The following is a 15,565-nucleotide window of genomic DNA, read 5'->3' as shown; positions in this document are numbered from 1 at the left end:
GGAAAACAACCTTATGAAGCTTACACCAAATTTTCCAAAGGGGATGAAAAACGTGTAGCACTCACGAACCCTTTATTTATAGTGAACAAGGTAGCTTGAAAGCTAAGCAAAGTTATTTTCCTTTTTCAAGACTCTCCTAATTTTAGGAGTCTTTCCTAAGTTATAACTCCTGCCAAAATAATTAAATCAATAATTAATTTAGCAAATTTTGTATTTATATAAATAAATCACAATTTATCTTAGGAAGGAAATAAAATATATCACAAACACTTTAATATGGTAATAAAATATGTTTGGAGTAATAACTATCTTTCCTAAATAAGGAAACATCAAAAACTTGACTAAAAAAGGCTTGTAGTCACGTAATTGGGCTCAAGTCCGTGAATTATTGCAAATAGTTCATGGATTGTTTCCTACTAACGAACTGCAGCAATTACAACAACACTTATAATTGTTACTTTAATAAATAACTCATAACTTCATCGTTATAACTCAGAATTGAGTGATTCTTGGCTCGTTGAATTTGTAAGCTCGTTCACTATAATATGAGAACCTTTCCAGGGATAAAGTTTATTGTCACAAAAGTTGTGTCTCAAATAACATCAAGTATATATACATAAATGTACATTTACCGTCATAGGAATTGTTCCATAGAGTGAGCATTTGTTTCGATAGATTAGAAAGGTAGAATTGAACAAGAATCCAAATTAAATTAAATTACCACATACCTTTGTTGATGAATTTCTCGTTGATGTCTTCTTGTAGTCTTCAATCTTCATCCTTCAAGGATAACTCTTCTTAGACCTAATCTAGTCTGAAACTAACTTTAGTATACTAAATCAAGAATGCGTTTTGGCAACTAAATTTGACAACTGGCTTGGCATACCAACGCTAGTGGGTTCAACCAAGCAACGCTCTAACACCTATGCCGGGAAAACTCACGGATAGGTTCGATAGTATTCAAAAGAAATATTTTTGGAATAAAAAACAAACTGATAAAGGTTTTAGTCTTAAGGGATGGGATACAGTTGCTATGCCTAAAGTCCTAAGAGCAACTGCAATGGTGCGACCATAACCAAAGACCAAAAACCAAAAAAAACTAAAAAAATTGGGTTTAGTCCGTGGTGCTACGCTACAGTAGTGGAGTATATTTGGTCGAGCGTGAAGATAACGTTCGTTCTCTGTGAAGCGGATATATAAAGTTCGCCTGAAAGAGGCGTACATATAAATTACGCATGTCGTGGGACGTTGAGAAAATGAACGCCTGTTGTGGGGCATACATATAATTGACGCCCAAATAACAAAAGAAAATTTTACTTACGCCTGATGGGGCGGAAGTTATGTCCACGCCTGAAATTAGGCGATCATTATAGGATCGCCTAGTGTACGCAAGTACAACACACGTGTGGCGTTAAAACCTATCCTTCTCGGGTCTTCTCCTATCTTCTACTTCTTCGTTTCTACCGCCTCATGAAAACAACACTTCTCCTACCTTGTTTTCTCCCATTCTTGTAAAGAAAATATGTCAAAGAGGTTTTGATGTGATAATTTAAAGACAACTTAGTGCTCTATTTATATCATCAGCTCATGGTTCATCAGATGGAATAATGACAGCTGCTACTGTTTGATTAATTAAGCAAAGCACATCTTACCACTATTATTAGTATTACTGGAAAAAATCTTCAAAATATGCAAACCACGTTCCCTTTTGAGTAAGTTCCAATGTCTTATTTAATCTTATCATTTTTAGGCGTGAGAATTATGCACGCTCATGTGGGACGAACTTATACCATTCGCCTGAAAGAGGCGTTTGTATACACTTCGTCTGAGTGGGGTGTGCTTTAAATGTGCGCCTGTAGTGACGCAGACATTTTACCTACGCCTCTTCACGCGTACTTTATATCAACGCCTAGCTGAAGCGTAACTTATATAAACGCCTCACCAACGGCACGGGAAATATACATCCGCTTCAACTGGAACGTAAGTTAGATGCTCGCCTATTAACAAACGTACTTTTAAATTCCGCTCGACCAATTTGTTTTTGGTCCAGCTTCCAGACCAAATATACTCTAGTTTTTAGTTTTACGCTAGTTTTTAGTCTTTAGTCTGTTCTATTGTGATTGATTTCTGGACCAAATATTTGGTTTTGTTCGTCCACTGTGGTTGCTCTAAGGGGTCTAAAAAATGCAGATTTGAATAATGCTCTTATTTTTAAATTAGCTTGGAGAATGTTAAGTGAACCCGACTCTTTGTGTACTAGGATTCTGAAGCATAAGTATTTTCCATATGGTAATCCTATTCATACTGCTAATGAGAATAGCTCTGGGTTTGGAAAACGATATATGCAGGTTTAGAGATTATTAAGGAGCATTATTGCTGGGAGGTTGGAGATGGCAGGGGAATCTCCATCTAAGATAATAGCTGGATCCCAGGTAGGTATGAGTTGGTCTCGTTTAGATTTAGGTCTATGGATCTGCAAACTGTGGATCAACTAATTATTCATGAAACATGTACTCGAAATTAATGTAGATCTGTTGAGTGCGTTGTTTGGCAATGAAACTATTAGAGATATTTGCACAACCATGATACCGATATAGGAAGAATACATATTAGGATGAACTTCCTCTCGTAAAGGACTTTCCCCCCGTAAAGACTGCTTATAGAGTCATCAATAGTGATGGCCATAATCCAAATTATGTGGCTAACAAATGCAGTTCTCATGGATCATATTTTGAAAGGCCTCTCTCCCTCCAAATTTTTTACATTTCATGTGGCAATGTGTCTATGATTGTCTTCTTGCAGTAAGGCAACGATTTGCTAGGCATGTAAATAATATTAGCTATGGTTGTCCTCTTTGTAATAATGGTACTTAATATGTTGAACATCTGTTACTGAATTATCAAATTAGTAAGAAGATATGGAATACTGTTGATCCTAACCTTGCAGGAATTATTGGTAGATGGACTCTTAAGAACTGGATTGCAAGCTGGTTCACAAATAATAATGTGCATGAATGAATGGTAATTGTTGCAGGGTATACCTTATGGAATATCTGTAAAACTAGATGTTCATTGGTATTTGATAACTTGCAGGTGCAGATTTCTGGTGTTTCCAGAATTGTGAGGAAAGATATGTTGGATTGGAATGAACACTTGAGTAAACAAATATTTGTTAGCACGAATGTAACAACAACTAGAGAATCAATCAAATCGACTCCACCTACTTAACTGGACTCCACTTAGCTCAGTCAACTCAGAAGACTCTGCGCACTTGATTCCCCTAACTGGCATCCTTTACATATATACCTAGGAGTTGCTTCAGCAACAATGAAGACTTTAACTAATCTGCCTCTAATAGATAGCCTAATCAAGGTAATGAAAATCTGTTTGCTTATGAGGGATCTTCAAGGGTAAATAAGATATCAAGAGAACCTCAATAATTAGGATAGATTACTCTCTTCAAAAGGTTATAGAGATGCCTAATTGATTCTAGCTTACAAGATCAATCTAAAAACAGATTTAAATCTTGTGGAGTTACAACGTCTGACACGATGAAAATTTTATAATTTATATCAATGTTATTACTCAATCAATAGTTCTAGAATGGCCGTATAGTAGAAGAGACGTGTAAGGACCCTCAAGCTCGTCAACGTTATTAGACTAGTCAAGAGACGATTTAGCCGCTAATAACTCGATTAGTTTAACACGAACTTTAATTAATAGGAGTTAATCTAACAACGATATAGTTACGAAAGTATCGCCGTTGAATAGATCTCGAAAAAATATACGAAATAGACTGCTCGCGTACGTCATTCGGATACTGGGTGAAGAAGATTTAACAAGTTGTTTCTTAGAGAGTAAAATAGTATTTTTGGATTTTATCCTTGTGGCTGAACGTGTCGAAGCGAGTGGGTGACTCATAAGATTGGGTCGGCCTTATCTCCACATCGTGAAGATAACTCTCTTGTTCTTCTCTTCTTTTTCTTTCATTTTCTTTCTTGTTCCTTTCTCTGTTCAATCTCTTCCTCTCCTGTTCTTCTTTTCTGCGTGTGCTCGAGAGATGAATTAGAGTTATGAGATCGAAATAGGTTGGAAAAGATCACGGAATTACTGATGGTGATGGTGTTATTATCTGCTGTTGATCCATACTCGAAAGAGAAAGTAATTAGAAGTTAGGGTTCGATCTGAGTTCAAGATAGGGAAGATTTGATTAATTAAAGATGGAGTTGAATGGTTGATGACGAAGAACGAAAAACGTTGTTGCTCAATTGAGTTTCTGGAGTGTGAATCAGAGAATCGAAGTTTGGAATTTGAATTAGGGTTTCTCAGATGAATTGTTTTAAGGTTGATTTCGTGATGAATAAGAAGATTTAAGGAGTGGTGCAGTCGCTTGAAGAACATGGTGAAGTTAAATTGATGTTGGAGTTGTTCTGGTGAAGAATTGGGGAGTTAGGGTTTTTGTTCTTCCCCAAAGTGGAAATAGGGTTTCAATAGAATTGAATTGGGGCAAAAGCGATTATGTGGATGCTGGTTCTTGGGTAAGATTCTAATTTATTTAAGATTGGAATTTTAGTTTAAATTTCCTAGATTATTGAATTGTTGTGTTTGTGAATGGAACTGTTGAGTTATAAGTTATAATTGAATAAGAATTGACGATGGACATAGTAGATATGAGATTCAACTGAGGTGTTTTGAGAAGGCTTTGGGTCTGTGTTTGTTATAATTGTTACTGGTGGTGGTTGGTATGATGAGTTATGAGAACTGCCTAAGTTGATAATGATGTTGTTGTTGAGAGTGGAGTGGGTATGTAATGAAGAGCTAGATGAATGTTATATTGTTGTTTGAGATGATTTGTGTTGATGGAATTAGTGTTAGTCTGGCTGTGTGTTGATGTTTGGAATGGTGTGTTGTTTGTGTAAATGAGATGTATGGTCTGTCGTAGGTAAAGAATATAGATGAACTGTTGGAGCTTGTATTCTTGAAATGAAACTGGAGTTGGTGTAGGAATTGAATTACAGAGAACTGTTGGTGTTAGCAGTGAAGAACTGGAGATGATGTTTGGGTTAGATAAATGATGAAGGTGGTAGGGTAATTAGGAATGGAGAGGCAATGTATGGGGTTAAAGTATTTGGTGAGTTGTCACAGGTGGTATCTAAGGATGGTGGTATTCTTTATGTAGTGGATTCCTGAGCTTATATCTCAGATAATGAAGATGTGTGTTGTTGGGTGATAGAGCTCAATTTGGTAATGCTGTGAGAGTTATGGTTGAGCTGAGGGATATGAGAATTGTGAAATTGTATGATGTCGTAGAGTGAAGAGACGTTAGATGGTTGAATATAGAGTTGGTAGTGTGTAGAAAGAGTTTCGATGTAAAAGCTAGGAATTGTTGTTGCAGGTAATCAAAGTTGTTGTTTGTGATTGAATTATGAAGTTTAAGTTAAGGATATGTTTTGTTGTATTGATTGATTGTTAGAACTGATTTGAGATAGATATTGGTGTTGTTAGAAAAGTGATGGAATGAAGTCTGTAGTAGAGTTTTGGTCTGTCTGACTGAGCTTACTCAGTCTGGCTTGGTTTGTTCTTAGCTGACTGAGTTGGGCGAACTCAGTATTTGGTTTTGATTCCTTTTTGACTCAGTTAGTTGACCGAGTTAACCAGTTGACCATTTTGACCTGGACTTTGACTTGAGTTTGGATGTTGACTGTTAGTTGACCCATTTGACCGTTGGTGACCGTTATATTGACCCAGTTGGGTCAGGCCTTGTGTAGTGGGTCGTGCCGAATCAGGCCCATGGGCTTGGTCTTAGGGCCAGCAATCTTAATTAGTGTTTGGACCACTTATGGTCTGAATTAGTCTTTGGTTTCTTCTGCAAGGTTATAAATATTCTTAAGACTTAGCTATGGACTATAGAATCAATCTAAATGGATTAGTAAACTCTTAGCTATGCAAGAGATGGATAATGAAGATGTGTAGAACCATTAATGGGCTTAAACCGTTAGATAGATTTGTATGTTTCTTGTGTGAGCCTCTTTGGCTAGATTCTTAGAGTTTTTGTGTGATTAACAGTTAGTCTATATTAACAACGATTGATTCAAAGGATGAACCAGTGGATTGTGGATCTCGAGGTAGGCGTGGCTTGTCATCAAAAGAGGTGGGAATACATTTGACTCTTTTGTAACCATTGTTGTTTCTTTTACAAAAGTCTTTGTTTATTAAACTCATGCATTGTCAGTTTATGCATTCCATGCATTGTTTAACTTGTGTTACAATAATTATGTTGATTCTGATAATCTTTCCATGGTTTGGAAAGGACCTGTAATGGTTTGTTGTCAATATGAATTGTTATGGGAAATGAGAATTTCCACCTGTGGTATATAGGATACGCTCCTTCACATTTATACCTAGAGCTTTTATGATATATTGGTCGGCAGTTTGCGAGTTCGGAATTGTCGACATCCATATATACGATTAGGTGTGGATTTGCGAGTTCGGAATTGCAAAACCATATTATACATTGTTAGAAGAAGGAATTTTTCCATATACATGTTTGTTTATTTTAGTGACTTGGTCACTATTTAATGTTTCGGGAAAAATATATTGTTTTCCAACTCTTGCTTATGATTACTTGAAAGTTAAATGTTATTCCTACTGGGCACCCCTTTTAGGGATGATGTGCTCACCCATTCCCACTTTCAGTTTCAGAGAAAAATCAGAGTTGCGGAGCGAAAGCTTCAAGGGTAGATTTCGTTAGTTTGGTTAACTTCGGTTGTATTTATAAATTTATATATTTTATTTGTACGCCAAATGACTATTGTATGTGTATCACTTGAGAGGAGTTCTTGTATATGTATGTTTCAGAGCGGGCTAGTTTTTGGGTTAAGTTTTGAAGCAGATTTCTTAATTGAATGCTTAAGATTATGATTTAGATTCTTAGTGCCTCTTTATTTTAGTTAATATCTTGGATTACTCAGCTGCTAGCTTAGGGGGCGCTACAGTGTTGGTATCAGAGCTCACTATTAAACCTTATATGGGAAAAGATAGAAATAGCCAGTGCCCGTTAGAGAACTAGATTAGTTTAGAACTGGGTTGGGGTTGTGAGATAAATCTTAATCACTAAAATCTATCAATAATTAAAAGAAATATTTGATTGATTGGTTTGTTTGTTTGGCTGTTGTTTATGTATGAAGTAAAATTTTTAGGGTACACCTATAGCTCTAGCTAATAAGGATTTGAAAATAATTAATCTAAAAAGTATGAATACAAACATAATTCGATATTAGAAAAATAGTGAGATTAGTATTATTAATAAATCTTGAAAGTCACATAGTAACTTATTGGGTACGTTGATTTGTATGTAGGATCAACAGTTTATAATTACATAAATGTTAATAATATTTTTGAGACTCAATAATATTTGTAAGAGTAGTTAGGATAGTAGTTCGACCATCAAAGCTAATAAAAATATTAGAATAGTAATTGTAGATGATAATGATGGTGATAACAATTTTAATTATAATAAAGTAATGTTAGCATTTATCAATTAGTGTCATATTGAACTTAAGTTAGATAAAATCTCATTTAAGACATATGACGATAAAAATAGTAATTCCTGATGCGATAGCTACGGAAAATTATTAACGCTTATGTACGATTAAATTTTGTAAAATTAAAACTAATGACAAATTAGAAATATGTACTTTGCGTTTAAACTAAATAGTTAATATAATACTTATTAGGCGTTAGACGTAAGAAGGTGAGGATATAATGCATAAAATAAACTCAACTTGTTAGTAATTTTATATCGAAATTATTTTTTAGTCTAATAGATAATCCAGTAAATCTTTAAAATGAAACAAATAGACATGAAGTAATAATAATAGTATTCGGATGTTTAGTGTAATAGTAGAATTAAAAGAAAATAAATTCGTATACTAATAGGATACTTTACAAATCTAAAGACTATTAAGATATAATATAATTTTATGCAGACTCGAACCTAAACCATATTAAATTACCAACGCCAATCTTTAACAAGATAGGGTATATGGATTCGAGATGAATAAATAAAAATCAGTTATATCAATACTTACGTGAATTTAAAATTATATTTAGAAGATTAAGGCTTAGTGTACCAACTTGACTATCAACTTAAGAATAATGAGAATAATAACACAATTGATGATAGTATTTGAGTAATTAAGATGGTAGCAAATTTATAATATATAATAATTGAAAATTTTATATATATAGGATGACACTAAAATTAAAATATCGGATATTATAAATTGATGTGAATCGAATTTGGATTACTTATAATGATGAAATAAATAAATAATAGATTGCTTAAAATGATGTGAACTATTTATATATTTTACGAAGTAAATTTATAAGATTTACACCAATTACGATAAAAGTTTAGAGACTAATTAATCTTAATAAATTAATACTTAGTAAATCCAGCACTGGGGAATAGTGAAGGTTGTGTTTTCTCTGTTCGTAGGAAGGCATTGTTGGGACTGGCCAACCTTGACAGGACAACTGCATTCAGAGATGACCGCTCATAGAAATACTGTAAATTAATTTAGAGAACCAATAGATGTAAGTTCATTTAGAAAGATTCGTATGATCCTTCATTGAAATTAGAGACTAATATCTTATAAAATAGAAATTAGTTTAAGAAAAAAAAATAGACTTCATTCTTGGATAAAAGTTAAATCAGCGTAGTTGAACCTAGAGCTACAAATTTTAATCTTAGTTGTAGAAGACCATTTAGGTTTGTGCTTTGTTTTATCTGTTTGCGCTGAGACAAGGGATAGAATTATATTCTATAAGGTGGGGAGTTTTTGAAGACCAGAAGGATGGTTTGATTTTCGAGGACGAAAATGTATAAGGTGGGGAGAATGTAAGGACCCTCAAGCTCGTCAACGCTATTAGACTAGTCAAGAGACGATTTACCCGCTAATAACTCGATTAGTTTAACACGAACTTTAATTAATAAGAGTTAATCTAACAACGATATAGTTACGAAAGTAGCGCCATTGAATAGATCTTGAAAAGATATATGAAATGGACTGCTCGCACACGTCATTCGGACACTGGGTGAAGAAGATTTATCAAGTTGTTTCTTAGAGGGTAAAATAGTAATATTGGATTTTATCCTTGTGGCTGCACGTGTCAAAGCGGGTGACTGATGAGTGCTAAAAAGTGCATATTTCTATGTATTTTTCTTGGCATTTAACTCATCTTTTGTGCTCTAATTCTCCATTTTATCCCATATTCTGTATTTTCATTGTTTTCAAGAATAAATACTTTTCTTAATTAATTTTGTATTTTTAGGTTCTAAATAAAGTTTGGATGGAATTACGGAGCGAAAAGAGCAGAAAAGTGGTGGAAGCCGATATGAATCACGCAAGGAAGCCGCGAAGAATGTTGTGCACAAGACCAAAAGGCTAGAAATGGGCTTAACAAGGAAGAATTGTTCTTAAAGAAGATATGGGCTTGGCATACCCAAGGCCCAAAACCCTTACCCAAACCCATTTCCAATATCCATACCCGTCTCCTTCGTCAGCCGTCAGATTGTATCACATCTGAATCCAATGGTCGCAGCATCGCCAGTACATCAAAGTCTGAAGCTCCTGTCTAACACTACAACACCTAACTCCATCTTGAGCCGTCAGTTTCGTTGTATCAGGCATCCGACGGTCGATACCAGCCTCTTCACTTGTAGCCGTTAGATCAATCTATCATTTCCGCATCCCACGGCTCAGCTTTGCGAATCATCGAGACTTGATGAAACCGCTCAACACCCAAACACCTAACACCTATACCCGAAGAACCAAACACACCCCTATCCCTAATTCCATCGACTCCACCTCCATCTTCTCCACTCCGTCTGCAACAGCCTCACCTTCACCACCAACTCCGCCAACTCCACTGCCTCAACCACCACAATCAACCACCAAAAGCCATCATGGCTATCCCTCACCGAAACCCATCATTCCCCTAAACTTCTATCCATCTATTCTCTCGATTTCTTCCCTGATTTCTCTCTGAAACCCTAGGTAAAAAATCAATAGAATAGGTCGAGTTAGAAACGCAATTGGAAGGCATGGAGAGGAGCAGGAGAGTCAGAGAAGAAATGGGTCGACCTTCTTGAGTGATTTGTCACGTCAAATTAGGTAAAGTCGAACCCTAATTTCAACTGTGTAATTTGGGGATTTGGGGATTTTCTCTGTAAACCCTAATTGATTAATTTGGGTATAAATATGGGTTGTGGGTGTTGTGTTGAAGATATGCCTGGGCTAGCCAGTGCTTCACCCAAGAGGACTGGAATAGCCAGTGCCTCAAGGGTTAGTTCTTAATTTAAATTATTTTGTAAATTTCAATTGTATTTGTTCACCATGTCTAGTATGTTCTAATTTACTTGATAGGGATTAGATGAAACTCTTGATTGCATGCTAGGATAGTTAGTATACATGTTATTGTTCTTGTGATGTTTAAACTGAAGTAGGACTGATAATTGGCCATTTGAGCTAATTCACCTGTGATCAGTTGTGCTGTAAGAAGACAACTGATGCTAGGGGTGAAGTTGTGACTGTGGTTAAGAAATCAGTCCATTTGAAGGACTGTATTGAATTGCCTTAGGAATGATAGTTAACTAGTTGAGCCAAAATACCTGTGATCAGCTGTGCTGTAAGAAGACAGATGATGCTAGGGGTAAGTTAGCAAGGTTAGTTAGTAAATCACTCATTGTAGTCTTCCCTGAAAGAACAAGACATAGCTTGCATAAGAACTTCCTTAGTTTAGGATCAAGATGTGGAATCAAATGCCTTAGTATCCTCCTAGTCTACCATCTGTAGCTGTAATCATCTTCACTGCCTTTAGCTCACTGCCACTGTCACTCTTTGCTTCATTAGTTCACTGCTTAGAGAATTAGCTTAGGAAACTTCAACTCACACCCTAGTCCCTGTGGATTCGACCCGTATTTGCACAAGCTACAATCGACACCGTGCACTTGCGGTTAACAAGTAGGCTTCCTCTTCGCTCTTATTTTCTTACATCCTTAAAAGCCTACCAAGTTTTTGGCGCCGCTGCGGGGGACTGGTGTTGTGTAGTTGAAAGAAAAAAAAAAGAATTTTTTTTTTGTGCTCTTGCTTTTCTGTTTTCAAATTTAGCTGTAATTTAGTTTAGTTTTGTATAACTGTTTGTAGCTTAGTGCAACTGTTTTAGCTGTAACTTAACTTAGCTATATTAGTGTAACTGTCTTTACCTGTAACTTAGCTGTAACTTTAGCATGTAACTGTAGTTCTGCATCTCCTACATCTGCATACCTGCATCATCTGCATTTTAGCTGTAACTTAGTTCTGCATTCATCTTGCATTTGCATCTGTGTCTGCCATCATAACTTGCATTCCTGCATCCTTGCTCTGCAGCCTTGCTGCATCTGTAGCATTTCCCTGTGGCTTTGCTCATTGAACCTGTAGCTTAGCACCTGTAGCCTCATAAACCTTGCCAACTACAGCTGCAAACTGCACTGCTTTATGCAGTTTTCCTTTTTTTTTCCCTGCCTTTTCTGTGTACTGATCACACACAATGAGTGTCAGGTAGTTGGTGCTGATGTTGTTTGTCTTCTGTTGCTGTGGAGTTGCTGCTGCTGGTGCTGAGCCTCTGGTGCTCTTGTTGTTGTTGCTGCAGCTGTGCTGCTACTCTTTCTTCTTCTTCCTACTTGCTGCTGTGCTGTGGCTGAACTGATGCTGCTGCTGCTGTCAACTCCTGCTTTTGCTACAGCCAGCCTCTGGTGCTGCTGCTGTTTTCTGTTTTGCTGCTGCTGTCTTGCTGCCTCCTGCTGCTGCTTCTTCTTCTTGTTGTTGTTGATGATGAGCCTCTGGTGCTCTTGCTGAAGTTGTTGTTGCTGTGAACCAAGCCCAACTGGGATGTGCAACTGCAATTACTGAGAAGCTGGGCTGTGCTAACTAGTAAGCCTAAACCCATCAGTAAACCCAATTTTTGGGCTTGTAATTTTAAGACTGAATGCTGGGCTTGTAGTTTAACTAAACTGTGGGCCTGTATTTAAGCTGAACTGTGGGCTTATTTTGTTTCTGAACTGTAGGTTTCAACCCTGAAATTTGAATTTCTGAACTCTGGGATTGACCCAAATTAAAATTGGAAAAACAATTTTTAAGCCCAACTGGGGCTCGAATTTTGGCTATTATGTTAGCCCAAAACCAAACTGAAACTGAACTTCTGGGTTCCTGGACCCAAACAGTTGGACCTCTTCTTTTTCAAAACCTTTTGCTGGGTTCAATTCAAACTAATTCGTTGGGCTTCACTTCACACAAGTTGTGGGCTGTGCATTCTTCCACCAATGTGGGCTTGCTCCCGATTTTAAAACCAAATTTTTCTTTTCAGAACCCATTAAAAACCAAATGTTTTTCTCCCATAAAAACCAAATGTTTCCCTAAAAACCAAGATTTTTCTTTTTCCCATCAAAACCAAATGTCTCCCGACAAAATCAAATTTTTCCCAAAAAGTCCAATCCCATTAAAAACCAAATTTTCTTGTATAGAGTCTAGTAGATAGTTTCTTAGTTAAATCTTTTGTTTCTTTTGTACATATTTTGCTAATCCAATGTGACTCTTAACTGAAATATGTTGGATTTTTGCCTTGAATAACGGAGTTCTAATTTTGCTTTCGCCGTCAAATCGGGTATTCTCTTTCCTTTTTCTCTACTCAGCATAATCCTCTTCGTATGTTATAATTCTTTTCATATTTTGAAACATTGAGGACAGTGTTTAGTTTAGGTTTGGGGGTATAGAGTAGATACCATGATAATATGCCATAATTAAAAACAAAACTCCTTCTTTTTGAAAAAATTGAAAAAAAAAAGATTGAAAAAAATGAAAAAAATCATAAAAATGGAGCTCATTTACCTTGAAATGTTGACTCTTGTGCATGTATGTAAACATAAGGATTCTTTGTCTAGATATTTAGGCACCCTGATTCTAGCACAATTCACATAGTGATAAGAAACTTGCACGCGCACGATCTACCAATACATGTATAGCCTCATCCTTGAGGTGTTCTATCGGAAGTCACGATTGCCAATCACTTTAGAATACTGAACGAAACTTGACTAGCTTGTTCTTTGGTTGGTTGGGATAGAAGGTGGAGGTTACATTAAGAAAAACAACCATCGAATTTAACTGGGTGCATCAAAAAGGGCTACCTCTTGCTAAGAGTCATGTAATTTTTTGTTTCCTTTTGTATATGTATCAAAAGTATTGCTTGTTAAAAAAAAAAAAAATCAAGTATTTATCAATTCCATCCTCTCTTGTTCCAAAAATAAAAGAGAGTAGTCAATGTAAATAAGAGTCATGTAAAGAGTCATCTTTTATTGTTTTATTGTAATAAGCAAGGAAGGGTGTATGCCATTGATGTACAACGCGAGTAATTTTGAAATACCTCCAACTCATTCACAATTCTCGTAAAGTCCGGACATCTAGCTAGATTTCGACCTCGGTTCTTAGCCTGAGAAACTATCTCTTGGTGATTAGTAGTCATAACATCCGATCTTTCTTTACACATGTGTAGATACACTTTACACTCTTATCACATGTATTTATTTGTTATCAGTGCTAGGATTGTGCCTTTGATAGCTAGATTGACATCTCCATTTTGCTGTGAGCTTCTACTGTCTTGCACATGTCATGGAATCTGAGCTTATATTTTGTCCTAGAACTTTGTAGGTACGTTCTAAGCAAACCTTCACGAGACTTCAACTGGTCCACTAGGGACACTTAGTGGTTTAAAAGGCTTAGTTCATACGCTAAATGCATTCGAGAGACCAGCGACAATGGTATAGGTAGGATTTCCTTAGTTTTGTTTTACTTGAGGACAAGTAAAATTCAGGTTTGGGGGTATTTGATGAGTGCTAAAAAGTGCATATTTCTATATATTTTTCTTGGCATTTAACTCATCTTTTGTGCTCTAATTCTCCATTTTATCCCATATTCTGTATTTTCATTGTTTTCAAGAATAAATACTTTTCTTAATTAATTTTGTACTTTTAGGTTCTAAATAAAGTTTGGATGGAATTACGGAGCGAAAAGAGCAGAAAAGTGGTGGAAGCCGATAGGAATCACGCAAGGAAGCCGCGAAGAATGTTGTGCACAAGACCAAAAGGCTAGAAATGGGCTTAACAAGGAAGAATTGTTCTTAAAGAAGATATGGTCTTGGCATACCCAAGGCCCAAAACCCTTAACCAAACCCATTTCCAATATCCATACCCGTCTCCTTCGTCAGCCGTCAGATTGTATCACATCTGAATCCAATGGTCGCAGCATCGCCAGTACATCAAAGTCCGAAGCTCCTGTCTAACACTACAATACATAACTCCATCTTGAGCCGTCAGTTTCGTTGTATCAGACATCCGACGGTCGATACCAGCCTCTTCACTTGTATCCGTTAGATCAATCTATCATTTCCGCATCCCACGGCTCAGCTTCGCGAATCATCGAGACTTGATGAAACCGCTCAACACCCAAACACCTAACACCTATACCCGCAGAACCAAACACACCCCTATCCCTAATTCCATCGACTCCACCTCCATCTTCTCCACTCCGTCTGCAACAGCCTCACCTTCACCACCAACTCCGCCAACTCCACTGCCTCAACCACCACAATCAACCACCAAAAGCCATCATGGTTATTCCTTACCGAAACCCATCATTCCCCTAAACTTCTAGCCATCTATTCTCTCGATTTCTTCCCTGATTTCTCTCTGAAACCCTAGGTAAGAAATCAATAGGATAGGTCGAGTTAAAAACGCAATTGGAAGGCATGGAGAGGAGCAGGAGAGTCAGAGAAGAAATGGGTCGACCTTCTTGAGTGATTTGTCACGTCAAATTAGGTAAAGTCGAACCCTAATTTTAACTGTGTAATTTGGGGATTTGGGGATTTTCTCTGTAAACCCTAATTGATTAATTTGGGTATAAATATGGGTTGTGGGTGTTGTGTTGAAGATATGCCTGGGCTAGCCAGTGCTTCACCCAAGAGGACTGGAATAGCCAGTGCCTCAAGGGTTAGTTCTTAATTTAAATTATTTTGTAAATTTCAATTGTATTTGTTCACCATGTCTAGTATGTTCTAATTTACTTGCTAGGGATTAGATGAAACTCTTGATTGCATGCTAGGATAGTTAGTATACATGTTATTGTTCTTGTGATGTTTAAACTGAAGTAGGACTGATAATTAGCCATTTGAGCTAATTCACCTGTGATCAACTGTGTTGTAAGAAGACAACTGATGCTAGGGGTGAAGTTGTGACTGTGGTTAAGAAATCAGTCCATTTGAAGGACTGTATTGAATTGCCTTAGGAATGATAGTTAACTAGTTGAGCCAAAATACCTGTGATCAGCTGTGTTGTAAGAAGACAGCTGATGCTAGGGGTAAGTTAGCAAGGTTAGTTAGTAAATCACTCATTGTAGTCTTCCCTGAAAGAACAAGACATAGCTTGCATAAGAACTTCCTTATTTTAGGATCAAGATGTGGAATCAAATGCCTTA

The sequence above is a fragment of the Papaver somniferum genome, chromosome 7 (genome assembly GCF_003573695.1).
Source record: "Papaver somniferum cultivar HN1 chromosome 7, ASM357369v1, whole genome shotgun sequence".
In the NCBI taxonomy this organism is placed as follows: Eukaryota; Viridiplantae; Streptophyta; class Magnoliopsida; order Ranunculales; family Papaveraceae; genus Papaver; species Papaver somniferum.
Note: the sequence above shows the minus strand (reverse complement) of the source record.